The 15364-nt window shown below is 39.9% G+C and overlaps 1 long non-coding RNA gene across 2 annotated transcripts in view; it reads right to left on the bottom strand.

The window, feature by feature from the left end:
* The window catches only part of LOC106971797 (uncharacterized), a 30939-nt gene extending 23307 nt beyond the window's left edge, over window positions 1-7632 (bottom strand). The window contains exon 1 of one of the 2 annotated variants that reach the window (XR_001429738.3): window positions 7571-7632. This is a non-coding gene — a long non-coding RNA (uncharacterized LOC106971797). The remainder of the gene's footprint in view (window positions 1-7570) is intronic. The other variant, XR_008298712.1, reaches the window with a different exon arrangement.
* Window positions 7633-15364: the final 7732 nt, after the last annotated feature.

Below are 15364 nucleotides of genomic sequence, written 5' to 3' on the forward strand. Positions count from 1 at the left end.
ACACTTCAAAAATAGATGAGAATTCTTCTCAATTCATTCTAAAAGTATGACCTTGACAGTAATATCATAATAAAACTACAGACTAATATCTCTTAGGAATATAAACACAAAAATACTCAACATACTAGCACATACAGCCAGCAATACATAAATCATAATACACCAAAATAAGGTGGGATTTATCCCAGTGATGGAAGACTGATTCAACATATGAATATCAATCAATGCAATACACCATCTTAACAGAAAAAAGAACAAAAGCACATGATCATCTCAGTCGATCCAGAAAAGGCACTTGACAAATTCCAATACCTTTTCGTGATAATAACACACAATCAACCAGGAATGGATGGAACTTTCTGAAATCTAATAAAAGACATCTGTGAAAACCCACAGCAAACATCAGACTTAATGGTAAAAGACTGAAAGTTTCCCCCTAATGTCAGGAAAAAGACAAGGATGCCTGCTCTCACCACTTGTATTCTGTGTTGAACTGAAGGTTCTAGACAGTGCAATTAGGCAAGAAAAAGGTATAACAGGCATTTAGATAGAAAGGAATGGATAAAACTAATTCTATTTGCAGATGGCATGATCTCCCATACAGAAAATCCTAAATAATCTTGAAAAATTAGAATAAACAGGTTGACAAGGTTGTAGGATACACAAGTGATATACAAAAACCAACTGTGTTTCTATAAACCATCAGTGAACAATCTGAAAATAAAATTAGGTAAAAGATTACATTTACAATAGCATAAAAAAGACTAAAATACTTAGGAATGATTTTTAAAAAATGCAAGACTTATACACTGAAAACTACAAAACATTGCTGAAAGAAATTTGAAAATACCTAAATGAATGGAAAGACGTATGCATTCATGGATTGGAAAAATTAATATTGATAAAATGGTCATACTCCTGAAATTACCAAAAAACTTAATGCAATCCCTATTAAAATTGCAGTTGGCTTTTCTGCAGACATAGACAAGCTGGTCCTAAAATTCATATGAAATTGGAAGGGACCCTAAATAGCCAGAACAATCTTAAAAAAGAAGAATAAAGTTAGTAGATTAACACTTTCTTGTTTCGAAAATTACATAGCTACAAAAATCAATACTATGTGGAATCAGCATAAGGTCAGACATATAGATCAATGAAAGAGAACACAGAATCCAGAAATAACCCCTTATATCTGAGGCCAGTTGATTTTTGACAAGGATTCCAAGACAATTCAATAGGACAAGAATAGGTTTTTTTCAACAAATGGTGCTGGGACAGATGGATTTCCACATAGAAAAAAAAAAAAAAAGAAAAGAAAAAGAAAGAAAAAAAAGAAATGAGACCTTTACCTCACACCACATAAAAAAGCTTATTCAAAATGGATCAAAGACCTAAATGTAAGAGCTAAAAATGATAAAATTCTTAGAAGAAAGCATAGGCATAAATCTTCATAACCTTGAATTAGGTAATGGTTCATAGATACAACACCAAGAGCACCAAAACAAAAGAAAAATAAATAAATAGGACTTCATCAAAATAAAAAAAACATCAAAGGACAATATCAAGAAGGTGAAAAGCTGACACACGGAAGAGAAAATATTTGCAAGTAGCATTTTTTTAATGTTTATTTATTTTTGAGAGAGAGAGACACAGAGTATGAGCAGGAGAGGGGCAGAGAATCCGAAGACACAGAATCTGAAGAAGGCTCCAGGCTCTGAGCTGTCAGCACAGAGCCCAACTCAGGGTTCGAACTCACAAATGGTGAGATCATGACCTGAGCCGAAGTTGGAAGTTTAACTGACTGAACCACCCAGGCTCCCCGCAAGTAGCATATTTAATAAGGGACCATATCCAGAATATATAAAGAACTCTTACAACTCAATAATAAAAAGACAAATAATCCAACTTAAAAAAGGGCAAGGTATCTGAATAGACATTTCTCCAAAGAGACATCCAGATGTCCAATAACCACATGGAAAGATGCTGAGCATCATTAGTTATCAGGGAAATGCAAGTCAAAACCATAATGAGATACCGCTTCACACACTCAAGAATTGCCACAAATGAAAAGCCAGTGTTGATGAGGACGTGAAAAGATCAGAAACTTCCTAAGCTGCTGTTGCAAATGCAAAATGGTGTGGCTACATTAGAAAACAGTGTGGTAATTCCTCAAGTGATTAAACACAGAGTTAGAATATGACTCAGAAATCCCACTCCTATGTATCTATCCAAGAGGAATGAAAATGTATGCCCACAAAAACTTTTACACAAATGCTTACATCATCATTATTCATAATAGCCAAAAGGTGGAAACAAACCAGATGTCTATGGACTAATGAAAGGATACATAAAATGTGGTAATATTCATATAATGGAATGTGATGTGACCAGAAAGTACTGTTGTAAACTACAACATGGATGACCCTTAAAAACATTATGCTAAAGGAAAGAAGTCAGTCACAAAAGACTGTATGTTACATGATACCATTTATATAAAATGTGCAAAACAGGCGAATGTATAGAAATAGAAAGTAGATGAGTGGTTGCTTAGGGCTGGCAGGGATGAATGGGTAGAGGGAGGGTGTAGCTAAGGGGCATGGGCTTTCTTTCTGAGGTGATGGGTTATGCACGTATCTGTGACTACACAACAACCCACTGAATTGTATGCTTTAAAAATGGGAGTCGTATGGCATATGAATAATGTCAATAAAACTGTTCCTTAAAAAATAGGCTGGGGTGCCTGGGTGGCTCAGTTGTTTAAGCGTCAGACTCTTGATTTCAGCTCAGATCATGATCTCACAGTTCCTGAGATCAAGCCCCGCATTTGGCTCTGCGCTGACACCGCAGAGCCTGCTTGGGATTCTCTCTCTCTCTCCCTCTCTCTCTGCCCTTCTTCCACTCTCTCTCTCAAAACAAACAATCAAACATTAAAAAAAAATAGGCTGATCTTGCCACAAATTATAAGTCTCCCATATTTGGAAAATGATAGGCCAAAGACATCATGCCTACCCAACTGTCTGAAACCTGGAACCTAAATATGGATGCAAACTCGCCATCTATGCTTTGGTTATTCTACCCCAAACAACCAGAATAAAGCCCTCCATCTGTAGCCCATCACACAGCTCTCTTACAGCCATTATTCAGAGGTAATGACAAATACAAGAAAATATCCAGGGCAGGAATTGGTGGTGGGTGTGGGTGACATAGTCTAGCAAAACTTTTGAATTGTAAGAATAAAAAGATCTCACACGAATTCCAGATAGGGTACTTCCTAGAAAGATTTAAAACTCTGGTTTTTGGGCCATCTGGGTGGCTCAGTCGGTTAAGCACCTGACCTCGGCTCAGGTCATGATCCCCCGGTTTGTGGGTTCGAGCCCCACGTTGGGCTCTGTGCTCACAGCTCAGAGCCTGGAGCCTGCTTCGGATCCTGTCTCCCTCTCTCTACCCCTCCCCTGCTCGTGCTCTGTCTCCGTCTCTCTCTCTCTCTCAAAAGTAAAGAAACATTAAAAACAACAACAACAAAAAAAGAAAATGGAGACTGGAGAGTATTTTTGAAAACCATTAAGAGCAAACCCTAATGAAATACTGGTATACTTAGGAATAGTTAAGATTAAAGAAAGCTGTGGGTTAAATGTAAAGCTAAGGGACATCACCAAGATGGTGACAGGGGCTCTTCCCGAATTCACACTGCCTCACAGGAACAACTAACAGCTATTCAGGAATAAGACACCACTGAAAGAATCTTAAAAAACAGGTATGAGGCTGAAGCATCTCTCACCACAGAGACCAAGACAGGCTGCATTAGCTGGGTAAAAGAGGTGGCTGTGCATTGACCCCATTGCCCCTCCCCCAGGACAGGGCAGCAGCACGTGGAGACGTCTCCCCTGAGCCTCTAGTTTCTCCAGTGGGAAAAGTCAACCAGGGCCACCCCCAGCCCCAGCATTGTGGGTTGCTTTGTGGGAGGCCCCACCGTGATCTTGCCCTACAGGGACTGCAGGGGAATCTCGGCGGGGGGGGGGGGGGGGGGGGCGGTGCTCAACCACTGGAAATCTGACTGTGACAGAAAAGTTGGGGGGAGGGGAATTGCAAGAACCAGCACTTGAATCTTGGCAGACTGAGTTCTCACCTGCAGTGCCCAAGTGCTTAATCCCAACCAGCGGCTTTGCTCATCTGCAGAACCAAGTCAGGGGTGCGCTCTGGCCGGGGAACTCAGTGAGGTACAGATCTGCCTGGTTTCGATCCTCAACACAAGGAGTTCTGCCGGCCCCTAGAGCCTGGAATGTCCACACCCGGGCAAGGAACTGAATCATACCCCACCCACTGTGAAAGTGTATTCCAATCCCTTCTGACCAAAGCCTCCTGGAGGCTGTGTTGCCCATGAACCAAGAGGTGGGCAGGCGGAGCTGACGGCCCCCAAAGCAAAGCCAATACAGGTGTGCAGCATCTCCATACTACACACAGGCAGGGGGATTAATTCATTCCTGGCCTGGAGCCATGGGGGATCCTGTCTGGGAAAACAGAGTAACCTGGAGTGGCCCTGACCTTCCCACTCAGTCGATGGAGCTGAGACACAGCCCGGCACACTGTGGAGAGTGTCTTCAGGACTCAACAGACCAGAAGGGCTGGACATAACTCCTGGGAGCCATGACAACCCCACGGTACTCAGTCTGAGGGGTGGCAGGCAGAGCTGAGAGTTTGCAGAACAAATCCAATTGGCCCTGTGTCATCTGGGAGTGTGTGGTGCAGGTTGGTTTGAGTTAAGACAATAAACAAACAGTGTTACTGGCTTTAGAGCTCCTTTCCCCACTGTGCCCAGACAGGGGACCTTATTTATAGACCTGCTCATTGCAGCCTTCAGGCTGTCCCACCAGGGTACCTGACCAGAGCATATGGGAGGCTGCATAGCCCATTCAACACCCCTCTGTACAGGGCACTTGAACAGAGAGCACAGCCATGGCTTCCCCCATCTGCAGAGTGAAACTGGTAGCCTCGCCTAACCAGGAATTCAGTGCACACTCTGGCTTGATTCAGATCTCCAAAGCTAGATGGGTTCTGGGTCCTATCTTGCTGCCCTCCCAGGGCAGGAAAGCTAATTTTCATAGCCTCAACTACTACTGAATATACTACCCAGTGCTGAGCATTTGTAAGCTAGACCAGGAAATCTAACCAACTGCTAAGCCCATACTACGACCTCACTTGGGTAGTGAACCAAGCCAGTAATCCTATCCAACTGTTCTCAACTGGTGGCACACTCCCCTCTCCCTATTTTCAGAGCTCAAACATTGCCTTGTCCCCAAACAGACCAAATTAGTAGGTTCCACCTGCCCAAGAATATTACCAGTAGACCCACCCAGAATCCCCAACTGAGCTGACTGGTGAAGCTGACAGGTTTGCCAAAACAAAGCTATAAAGTCTGGAAGAGGAACCCTGTTAAATGTGCAGATACCAACATGAGGAATCAAGGATCATTTAAAAATAAGGTAAACACAAGACCACCAAAGGAAACTAACAAAGCTCCGATAACTGATCCTAAAGAAATGGAGCTCCATGAACTGTCAGAAAAAGAATTCAGAATAATACTCTTAAGGAAGTTTAGTGAACTCCAAGAAAACAGACAGCTAAATGAAATTAGGAAAACAATGCATGAACAAAATGAGAAGTTTGACAAAAAAAATTGCAACCATTAAAAACAAACCAGAAAAGGGGCACCTGGGTGGCTCAGTTGAATGTCTGACTTTGGCTCAGATCATGACCTCGCAGTTCGTGAGTTCAAGTCCCGCATCGGGCTCTGTGCTGACAGCTCGGAGCCTCGGGCCTGCTTTGGATTCTGTGTCCTCCCCTCTCTCTGCCCCTCCCCCACTCATGCTCTGTCTCTCCCTCAAAAATAAATAAACATTAACAAACAAACAAACAAACAAACAGAAAAACCCTACAGAAATCCTAGAATTGAAAAATACAATAACTGAACTGAAGAATTCAAGAGTTGCAAAAGTAGACTCGATCGTGCAGACAAAAGAGTCAGTGATCTGGAGGACAGGACATTGGAAATTACTCACTTAGAGAAACAAAATGAAAAAAGAATGAAAAAGAATGAAGAAAGCCTACAGGAATTATAGGACACCATGAAAAGAAACAATATTCACATTATGAGAATTCCAGAGGGAGAAAAAAAAGAGAAAGGTATAGAAAGTATATTTAAAACAATAATGGCTGGAAACTTCCCAAATCTGGGAAGAGAAATGGATGTCCAGGTGCATGATGTCCAAAATGCCCCCATACACGGGGACACACTATAATTAAATTGTCAAATGTCAAAGACAAAGAATTTTAAGAGCAGCAAGAGACAAGGACAGACACATACAAAGGGACATCCAAAAGACCAGTAGCAGACTTCTCAACAGAAACTTTTTAGGCCAGGAGAGAATGGGATGACATGTTCAAAAGAGTAAAAGAAAAAAACTGTCAACCAAGCCTCTATCCTCAGTAAAGCCATCCTTTGCAAACAAAACAGGGATAAGTCTTTCCTGAACCAACAAAAGCTGACGGATTTCATTACCACCAGACCCATCTTACAAGAAATGCTAAAGGGAATTCTTTGAGTGGAAGTAAAAGCATGCTAATTAACATCATGAAAACATAAACATTGCTCAGCCATTCTCCCGAGATTATTTGACTCATGTATCATTTTGGTCTTGGCTCCCTAGACACGTTGCAGGTGAGTGAGAAAGCAACAAAGATCCCATCACTTGGGAAGATATTTATAAATCGACTTCTGGTTTCCAGCCTGACATGTAAAGAGCTGGGAAGTCATTGCTTCTGTACTCATAACAAGAAACAAACCTGAACAAACTGAAAAACAACAACTCTTAGATCCATCAGAATTGAGGTCACAGGGCAAACTGCCCTGAAAACGAGTCAGACAGATGGACCCAGATAATCACAGCATACCAGGAACAAATCAGAGGCAGAAACTCACAGCTGGAGACAATATCAGCAGGAACATTTTAAACTACAAATGACTGTTCGAGGTTTGATGTAGACAATCTTGAGAATTAAACATCTCTGAAGGGGGCACCTGGATGGCTCAGTCGGTCAAGTGTCTGACTCTTGAGCCAGCTTGGCTCAGGTCATGATCTTGCAGTTTGTGTGTTTGAGCCCCGCTTCCAGCTCTGGATTCTCTCTCCCCCTCTCTCTCTGCCCCTTTCCTGTTTGTGATCTCTTTCTCTCTCAAAAAATAAATAAATAAACATTAAAAAAAGTCTCTAAGGGGGCCCAGTCTTTGAAGAGCTCCCACATTTTGCCCTACCAGTTCTTACAGTGAAGATCATACAGTGGTCTCCTAGTGCTTCTAACAGAAAGTGTGGAAATATAATCATTTTGAAATATGCTCAGAGCTCTCTGTTCTCTTTAATAAAGCCTGCCTTGAAAGGAAATTGTTTTACCTAACCCACTGGGGTTATACCAAAGCCAAACTGACCTGGAGATAGGAAAACACCCAACTGCAGCCACCTCTAGCCTTCCATGTGGGGGAAGGGAGATACCCAATTCAAGTTCACTAAAAGACACAGACCTAATCATAGGACTATAGAAGGCTTCTTCTCTCTACTCACCTTACCACCACATCAGTAGAGTTCCTGTAAAAAAAAAAAATAGGGGATTACAACTAAGAAAAATTCAAATAACAAGTTGTGAGCTTCAGATCTGACTTGAGAAGTTTCTAGGGACACCACAAAACAACAAAAGATACAAAAACAAGGATATGAAAGAAGAGTTTAGCCTCTAAGACCAAAGCTATCGCAGGGTCAAAACGGCCTAACTCCTAATCAGATAAACATAAAACTTCACACTAAATATCTATCAACATCAGTTCCTTTTACCAGATGCATCACACCTGGTTTCAACAAAAAATTACAAGGCATGCTAAAGGGCAAAAAACATAATGTGATGAGACAAATCCAGCCTGAGACCTAGATTCATATATGGAAGATATTTTAGAATTATAAGACTGGTGATTTAAAATAACTATGATCAGGGGTGCCTGGGTGGCTCAGTTGGTTGAGTGTCCAACTTCGGCTCAGGTGATGATCTCACTCGTGGGTTCGAGCCCTGTATTGGGCTCTGTGCTGACAGCTCAGAGCCTGGAGCCTGCTTGGATTCTGTGTCTCCCTCTCTCTCTGCCCATTCCCTGCTCATGCTCTGTTTGTCTCTCTCAAAATAAATATTAAAAAAAATTTTTAAATGATTAATATACTAAGGGCTTTAATGGAAAAAGTAGATGACATGAAAGAACAGATAGGTAACAGAGTGAAGGGAATGCCAATAAAGAAAAGGAAATGTTAGAAATAAAAAATACTGTATTTAAAACAAATTTTTTTAAATTTTTTTTAAAAAAGAAAAAATACTGTCACGTAAACGTAAAAATGTAGTTGATGAGGTCATCAGGAGACTGGATATGGCCAGTGAAACAATCAATGAGTAAAAACTTCCAAACCTGAAATATAAACAGAAAAAAAGAATGAAAAAGATGGAACATACTATGCTGAAACTGTAATGGGAATAACAGGGGTAGAGATAAGAAAGAAACAGAAGAAATATTTGAGGAAATAATGACTGAGAATTTTCCAGAGTTAATGATGGCCACTAAACCACAGATGCAGCAAGCTCAGAAAACACTAAGCATAATAAACACCAAAAACATCTATACCTAGGTATATCACACTCAAACTGCAGAAAATCAAAGATTAATTGAAAATCTTGAAGAAGAAAAGTTGTGCCTCTTTGCAGGTATTAACTATCTCAGACCGGGCACAGGAAAGAATGATTGAATAATGAACTTAGAAAATATATGATACATGAAATATGAAGCAGGTAATAAGGTGTCATAGGATCAAGTGCACAACAGAAAGCAAGTGCATTAGGAGAACAGCGACTCAGCAAAATGTTGTATACAGCCATGGTCTAATAAATTAAGTGAAGTATGATATTTCCTTTGGCTGATGCATAGGATTTAGTTAAGGGTTGGTCAGAAATGTGGATATTCTAATTGTGTGCGTGTGTGTGTGTGTGTGTGTGTGTGTGTGTGTGTGTGTGTGTTTATTCATTTTTGAAAGACAGAGAGAGACAGAGACAGAGCACAAGCAGGGGTGGGGTGGAGAGGAAGAGGGACACAGAATCCGAAGCAGGATCCAGGCTCTGAGCTGTCAACACCAGAGCTGGATGCGGGGCTCGAACTCACAAACCATGAGATCATGACCTGAGCTGAAGTTGGACACTCAACCAACTGAGCCACCCAGGCGCCCCAGAAATGTGGATATTTTAGAAGGGAGAGCTGCATGATGAATTTGCCAACCAATAAGTATGTGTTTTTTTTTCTGTTTTTTTGCAAGATACTCATCAAAGTACAGAGGATCATAAAAATGCATCAGACATCGGCCCATTTTTAGTAACTTAAAATATATTGGGGCGTGCCGGGGTGGCTCAGTCAGTAGAGCATCTGACTTTGGCTCAGGTCATGTTCTCACAGTTCATGGGTTCGAGCCCCGCGTCGGGCTCTGTGCTGACAGCTCAGAGCCTGGAACCTGCTTCCAATTCTGTGTGTGTGTGTGTCTCTCTCTGTCCCTCCCCCCACTCACACTCTGTCTCTCTCTCTCTCTCAAAAATAAATGAACATTAAAAAAAAAATCTATTGGGAGAGAAATGGGAGCCATCATATAAAAAGAGCACTCCATAGTTAGAGGTCTGGAATCACTTAAACTCCCTGAAATTCATCAGTTGTGTGGCTTGGGGAAATTATTTATTCTATTAGTGAACATTTATTTCTTTGTAAGTTAAAAGTAATTGTACATATCTCATGTGTGTTTTATGAGGATAACATGAAAGTATATGTAAAATTTTGAAAAAAAAGTAAAAGCCAACTGTATCACAAGAGATACACCTAAAACAGATACACCTAACACAGAACTCTTCAAAATAAAAAAAAATAGGACATCACTATGGAAAACAGTTTGGCAGCCCCTCAAAAAGTTAAACATAGAATTACCATATGATCTAGCAACTCCACCTCTAGGTACATACTCAAAGAATTGAAAGCAGGGACTCAAGCATGTACTTATATGCCAATATTCATAGCAGCATCATTCATAACAGACAAAGGTGGAAACAATCCCAAGTGTCCACTGACAGAGAAATGGATAAACAAAACATAGATAGATAGATAGATAGATAGATAGATAGATAGATATACAATGGAATATTATCCAGCAATAAAAACAAATGAGATTTTGATATAGGCCACATCATGAATGACCTCTGAAAATATTATGCTAAGTGAAATAGATACAAAAGGATAAATATTTTATGATTCTGCTTATATGAGATACCAAGAAAAGGCAAATTCAGAGAGACAGAAGTAGAATAGAGGTTACAAGGGGCTAGAGGGAGGGGAGAATGGGGTATAGACTTCATTAAGTAGTGGGTATAGACTTTCTGCTTGGGATGATGAAAAAGTTCTATAAATGGATAGTAGCATTATGAATGTACTTAATGCCAATGAATTGTATATCTATAAATGGTTAAAATGGTAAGTTTTATGTTATGTGTATTTTATTATAATAAAAAAATAGAGAATGAGATTTCAGGCATACTGAAACCCAAAGAAAACGAGTATGACAGTACTAATTTGACACCAAGCAGAACTGAAAATGAATCAAACAGAATAAAAAGTGCCATTGATGAAGTGCATAAAACACAAAGAACATATAATAACTACTATTAAATGTATACTTTCCCTCTGTGCAAATTAGTTCATCTAATCCTCCAACAAAGACTGTAGAAAAGTAAGTCTTACCACCCTAGGTTACAAAGAGGGAAATGAAGCTCAGAAAATTTAAGCAACTTGCCATGGTCACATCGGTAGAAAACAGTAGAGTGGACTTTTTTTTTTTTTAAGATTTTATTTTTAAATAATCTCTACACCCAGTGTCAGGCTTGAATTTACAACCCTGAGATCAAGTGTTGCACGCTCCACCGACTGATACAGCCAGGTGCCCCTAGAGTGAACTTTTAATACATGAATAACATGGTATCAAAACACCCATAGGAAAATTTGCTTTAAAAAATGCACAGATCATTTTGCAAAACTAATCATTGTAAGACCATTTTAACACACCTATTTTGACCTGTTCATAAAACAGATCAATTACATAAGAAATAAATAAAATAGAAAAATAAATCATATGTTAAAAGTATATGTTATTTGGTGATAATATAATAAAATTTAAAAGTAATAAGGGGTGTGTGCGTGGCTCAGTCGGTTAAGCATCCAACTCTTGGTTTCGGCTCAGGTCATGATTTCACAGTTCATGCAACTGAGCCCTGTGTTGGGCTCTGTGGTGACAGTGTGGAGCCTTCTTGGAATTCTCTCTCTCTCCTTCTCTCTCTGCTCTGACACTGCTCTCTTTCTCTCTCACTCTATCTCTCTCTCTCAAAATAAATCAATAAACATTTTTTTTTAAAAAGTAATAAGAAAATTTTGGTTAAAAGAACTCCCACCAAAGTCTCCCAAATAACAAATGGTTCAACAGAATATAACATCCTAATTATAGTTATTTAGAAAAAAATAGGAAAAAATGTAAGTCAATATTAAGATGCACCAAATTTCAGCTGCAACTTTCAACTGGCCTAAAGCTGCTTCTGTTTTGCTCATGGCCATATGGAAGGTCAAATAGCTGAATTCTATTTCATTTTCAGTCTTAAGAATGATCCATGACCATGTGACCAAAATTTCTAAGTAGCACGACATCAGTTTACAACAAGGCATGCCAGTCTAATTTATTGTTAATACTTAATGAAACATGGATGAAACTGCCCATATACTGTATAGGTTGAAATTCTATCAGTCAGTTAAAATGTAGATGTGTATTTGCTATGCAAGAGTAAAATGTCTGCAAAAACTATTAATTTATGTACAAAAAACAACAGGGCTTTCAGTTAAATAAATAGTGAAAAAGACTGACAATTGAAGCAGAGCGTACCCTGAAGATAACTTCAGGAAAAATATTAATTCTTGTTTAGCCAACTTATTTTATAAAATCTTCAGTAATATAAGGCAGAATGATGGAGATTAGATCATAAACCTATTTTTTGTAGAATTGTTTGCTGTACTAGTATTTAGAATATTAAACTCCTAGAGACAAGAAGTAGAACATACATATATTGCATTCTGTTTAGGTCATAAGTCAAGAGAAAACCCCATCTGGCAATTCTTCACGTCTTGTCAGTGAATGTCCGCTTTGCCACCTCAGAATTTCACAAGGAGGAAAGACACCCAGATCATGTAAAATATCATCCATACTAAACCACAGTTGAACCAGACATATTAAAGAATATAAAAAATGAAGACGAGAGTGTTAGACCAGAACAGAGCAACCCTCTAACTCTCTGTCTCTTTCCAGGCCTCATTTGAAAGTGAGTGTCCGTTTTGTCTTGAAAATGCATATTACATTGACTCAGGAGCAAATCAGTGGCTGACAAGGCTGAGAAGTAATTGTGTTTCCACTCTAGTGTCAACATTAAAATTTGTCAACACCAAAATATATAATAATAAATTGGAAATAAATGAAAATCTTAAAATGCACAATTCAGGGAATTCTTATTTCCCCCAATTTATTGCTTGTACACTCCTTCCCCATTCCCCTCCCCCACCCCCAAGACACAGGTCCCTTGCTGTGGCTATCAGGAGACCCTGGCCATCTCTTTTCTCTTTTTCTCCTCTATCTTTTCTCCAATGTGGCAACTGGGCAGGAAATTACTGGTTTGTCAGAAATGTCCTGGGGCAGTGCTTGCTACTGGGGAAAATGCTGTGTCTTCATCTCCTTTTCTTCTGGATCACTGGAGTAGGATGATGAGATATTTGTTCTGGTCCTACCCATTCTCAATGATCCAGGAGGCCTGACTGTGCAATGCAGACCCAATGTAGCCTACTGCCATTCAACTCTGCAGTGCCAAAGTAAAGTCCCAGCCGAAACTAGACTTGACTTTTCTCTGTGTCACTTTGCTATTGTTGCCCGTTCTTATATTTCCCTTGGAGTCCCTTCAGAAAAGAGGACCGGGTGGGCCAAGACCGGATTTGGAGATTTCTGGGTTTCCTGGCCAAATAACATATTAAAACAATCAGAAAAACCAATGCCTTGGTTTTTTTTCTCAATTTCTAAAAATAACCAGAAAATCCTCTAAAATTATAAGAGGAGTCTCTATATAACTGCATGCTTACACGTTCAATAAACCTGTTGAGAGTGAAAAAATTTCTGGAAAAAAAGGTGATCCAAATTGATGAAGTTTTGAAAAGAATAAATATCATGTAAAGAATTTAGAACGTCATCACATAATCCTTCCAATTGGCTCTGACATTTCTACTGGTGCATTTCTTCCAACTGATAAAGAAAAAAACTCTGTAGTATAGAAGTATTCTCTTGGGGCAGCTGGGTGGCTCAGCTAAGGTTAAGCATCTGACTCTTGATTTCAGCTCAGCTCATGATCTAATGGTCCAGAGATTGAGCCCTGTGTTGGGCTCCATACTGAGCATGGCCTGCCTATGATTCATTCATTCGTATTCTCTCTCTCTCTCTTTCTCTCTTTCTCTCCCCATCCCCGTCTCCTGCCCCTGTCCTTATAAGTAGTAAAGACCCAACTCTGAAGCTCTAGAGAGTCAAAAATCCCTCAGCAAGCAGAAGTTTTGATTAACCAGTCACTCTTCTGAGGGAGAAGTCACACTTCTAAGGAAGTTTTAGTCTCAGAATGAGAATCTATATTCAGAATGTCATATTTAGTGCAGTTCTAAGACATAAGACACTCAAACCTTTGTAGAATGCTCATGTAAATAAGAAAGTAATGCACCCAAGAAAGGAATCATCTCCTCTCCGATAGAAGAACAAGGAAAATTTAGGGCACACTAAAATGGAATGCAAACAGAAGAAGTCCCCAGAAAATGAAAGCCTGATGTTCAAATTCCAGATATCTAATCTCTAGCAAAGGAATCCAGCCATTGCAGAATGCTTAAAGCAATGGAAGCTGCAGTGTGGGGCTGCCTTGGGACCTGGGGCACCAGGAGTCCTGCCGAAATGACAGCGGCCAGATCCTCAGGTCATCTATCAGAGCAAAGAGCCACCAGGCCCAAGATCATGAATCAAATGATCCAGGAACATAAAAGTGAAAAGTCATGAAATGTCTCACTCCAGGCTGCTATGGGGTCTGGCCTATGGGATACCACCATCCTAAGGTTGAAGGGCAAGAGCTGGCCTTGAAAGACTGTGATTTATTTCTAGTTTGGCACACTAAGCTAGATTAACAAAGCTAATTATTTTAAACAGTGAAACACTACAACACATGCCTTAAGTTAAAGTAGCAATTAATGGTGTTAGATCAGTCATTCTTCAAATGTTTATTAAGGACTTTCTAGGTATTTGTTCATCTAGAGACAAATAAGAATTAGTTGCTGTCCACAAATGTAAGAGGCAGAAAAAAAAATGAACAGACAATGCTAATTTGCTATGCTGAGTGCTATGATAGGAATAAGCATAGGGCTCTGTGATCCAGCCATAGGGGTCAGAATAAGTTCTGAAGGAAAAACACAAGTTACCTTGTGGAGAAGCAGAAGGAAACATTTAGGGCAATAAAGATAGCACATACCAAACACCCAAGGATCCACGGGAACAAGTACACCAGCCTCATTTGTGCATACGCATGGCAAACAGTAACAGTAAGTAGCATAGTTTTTCTGAAGCATAAAATACTTGGCAGTGTGGCAACAGATAAGATTAGATGAATATACAGGGTAGACAAGCTGGGTCACAAGAGGTCACATATACTACATATAGAAGTTTGGACATCCCCACTCACACTGTTTACTTAATACTTAATACTAATAATAAACACAAAAAGTGATCTCTATTTGTCACCATAATAGAAAGCCTCATATCAGACTAGCCTTCCCACTGTAAACAATTATAAAACTGGACAAACTGTAGGAAGCAAATGTTTTCTGGCATTGGCATAGTACAAGACTGTGAGCCATGAAAGAAGGAAAACTCAGGGGTGTGTCTTTTGATTGCTCTGGCTGTTTTCCAGGGACAATTTCCTGATCATGGTGCAGGGAGCTGGAGCCCAAACAGTGCATGGCAGTTCCTTTAAGCTGAGGAGGCAGAGACCAGCACTAAGAGCTGTTACACTTGGCGGGATCTATAGGGGAAGAGCACAAGAGAAGACAGAGATGCTTAGGGATTGGGGGAGGTATGTGAGCAAAAATCTGTGTGAAAGTTCCCTTCAGGTTGCCAAATGCTGGGCTGCACATATATAGGGTTATAATACA

This window comes from Acinonyx jubatus, chromosome B2 (genome assembly GCF_027475565.1).
Source record: "Acinonyx jubatus isolate Ajub_Pintada_27869175 chromosome B2, VMU_Ajub_asm_v1.0, whole genome shotgun sequence".
Lineage (NCBI taxonomy): Eukaryota > Metazoa > Chordata > Mammalia > Carnivora > Felidae > Acinonyx > Acinonyx jubatus.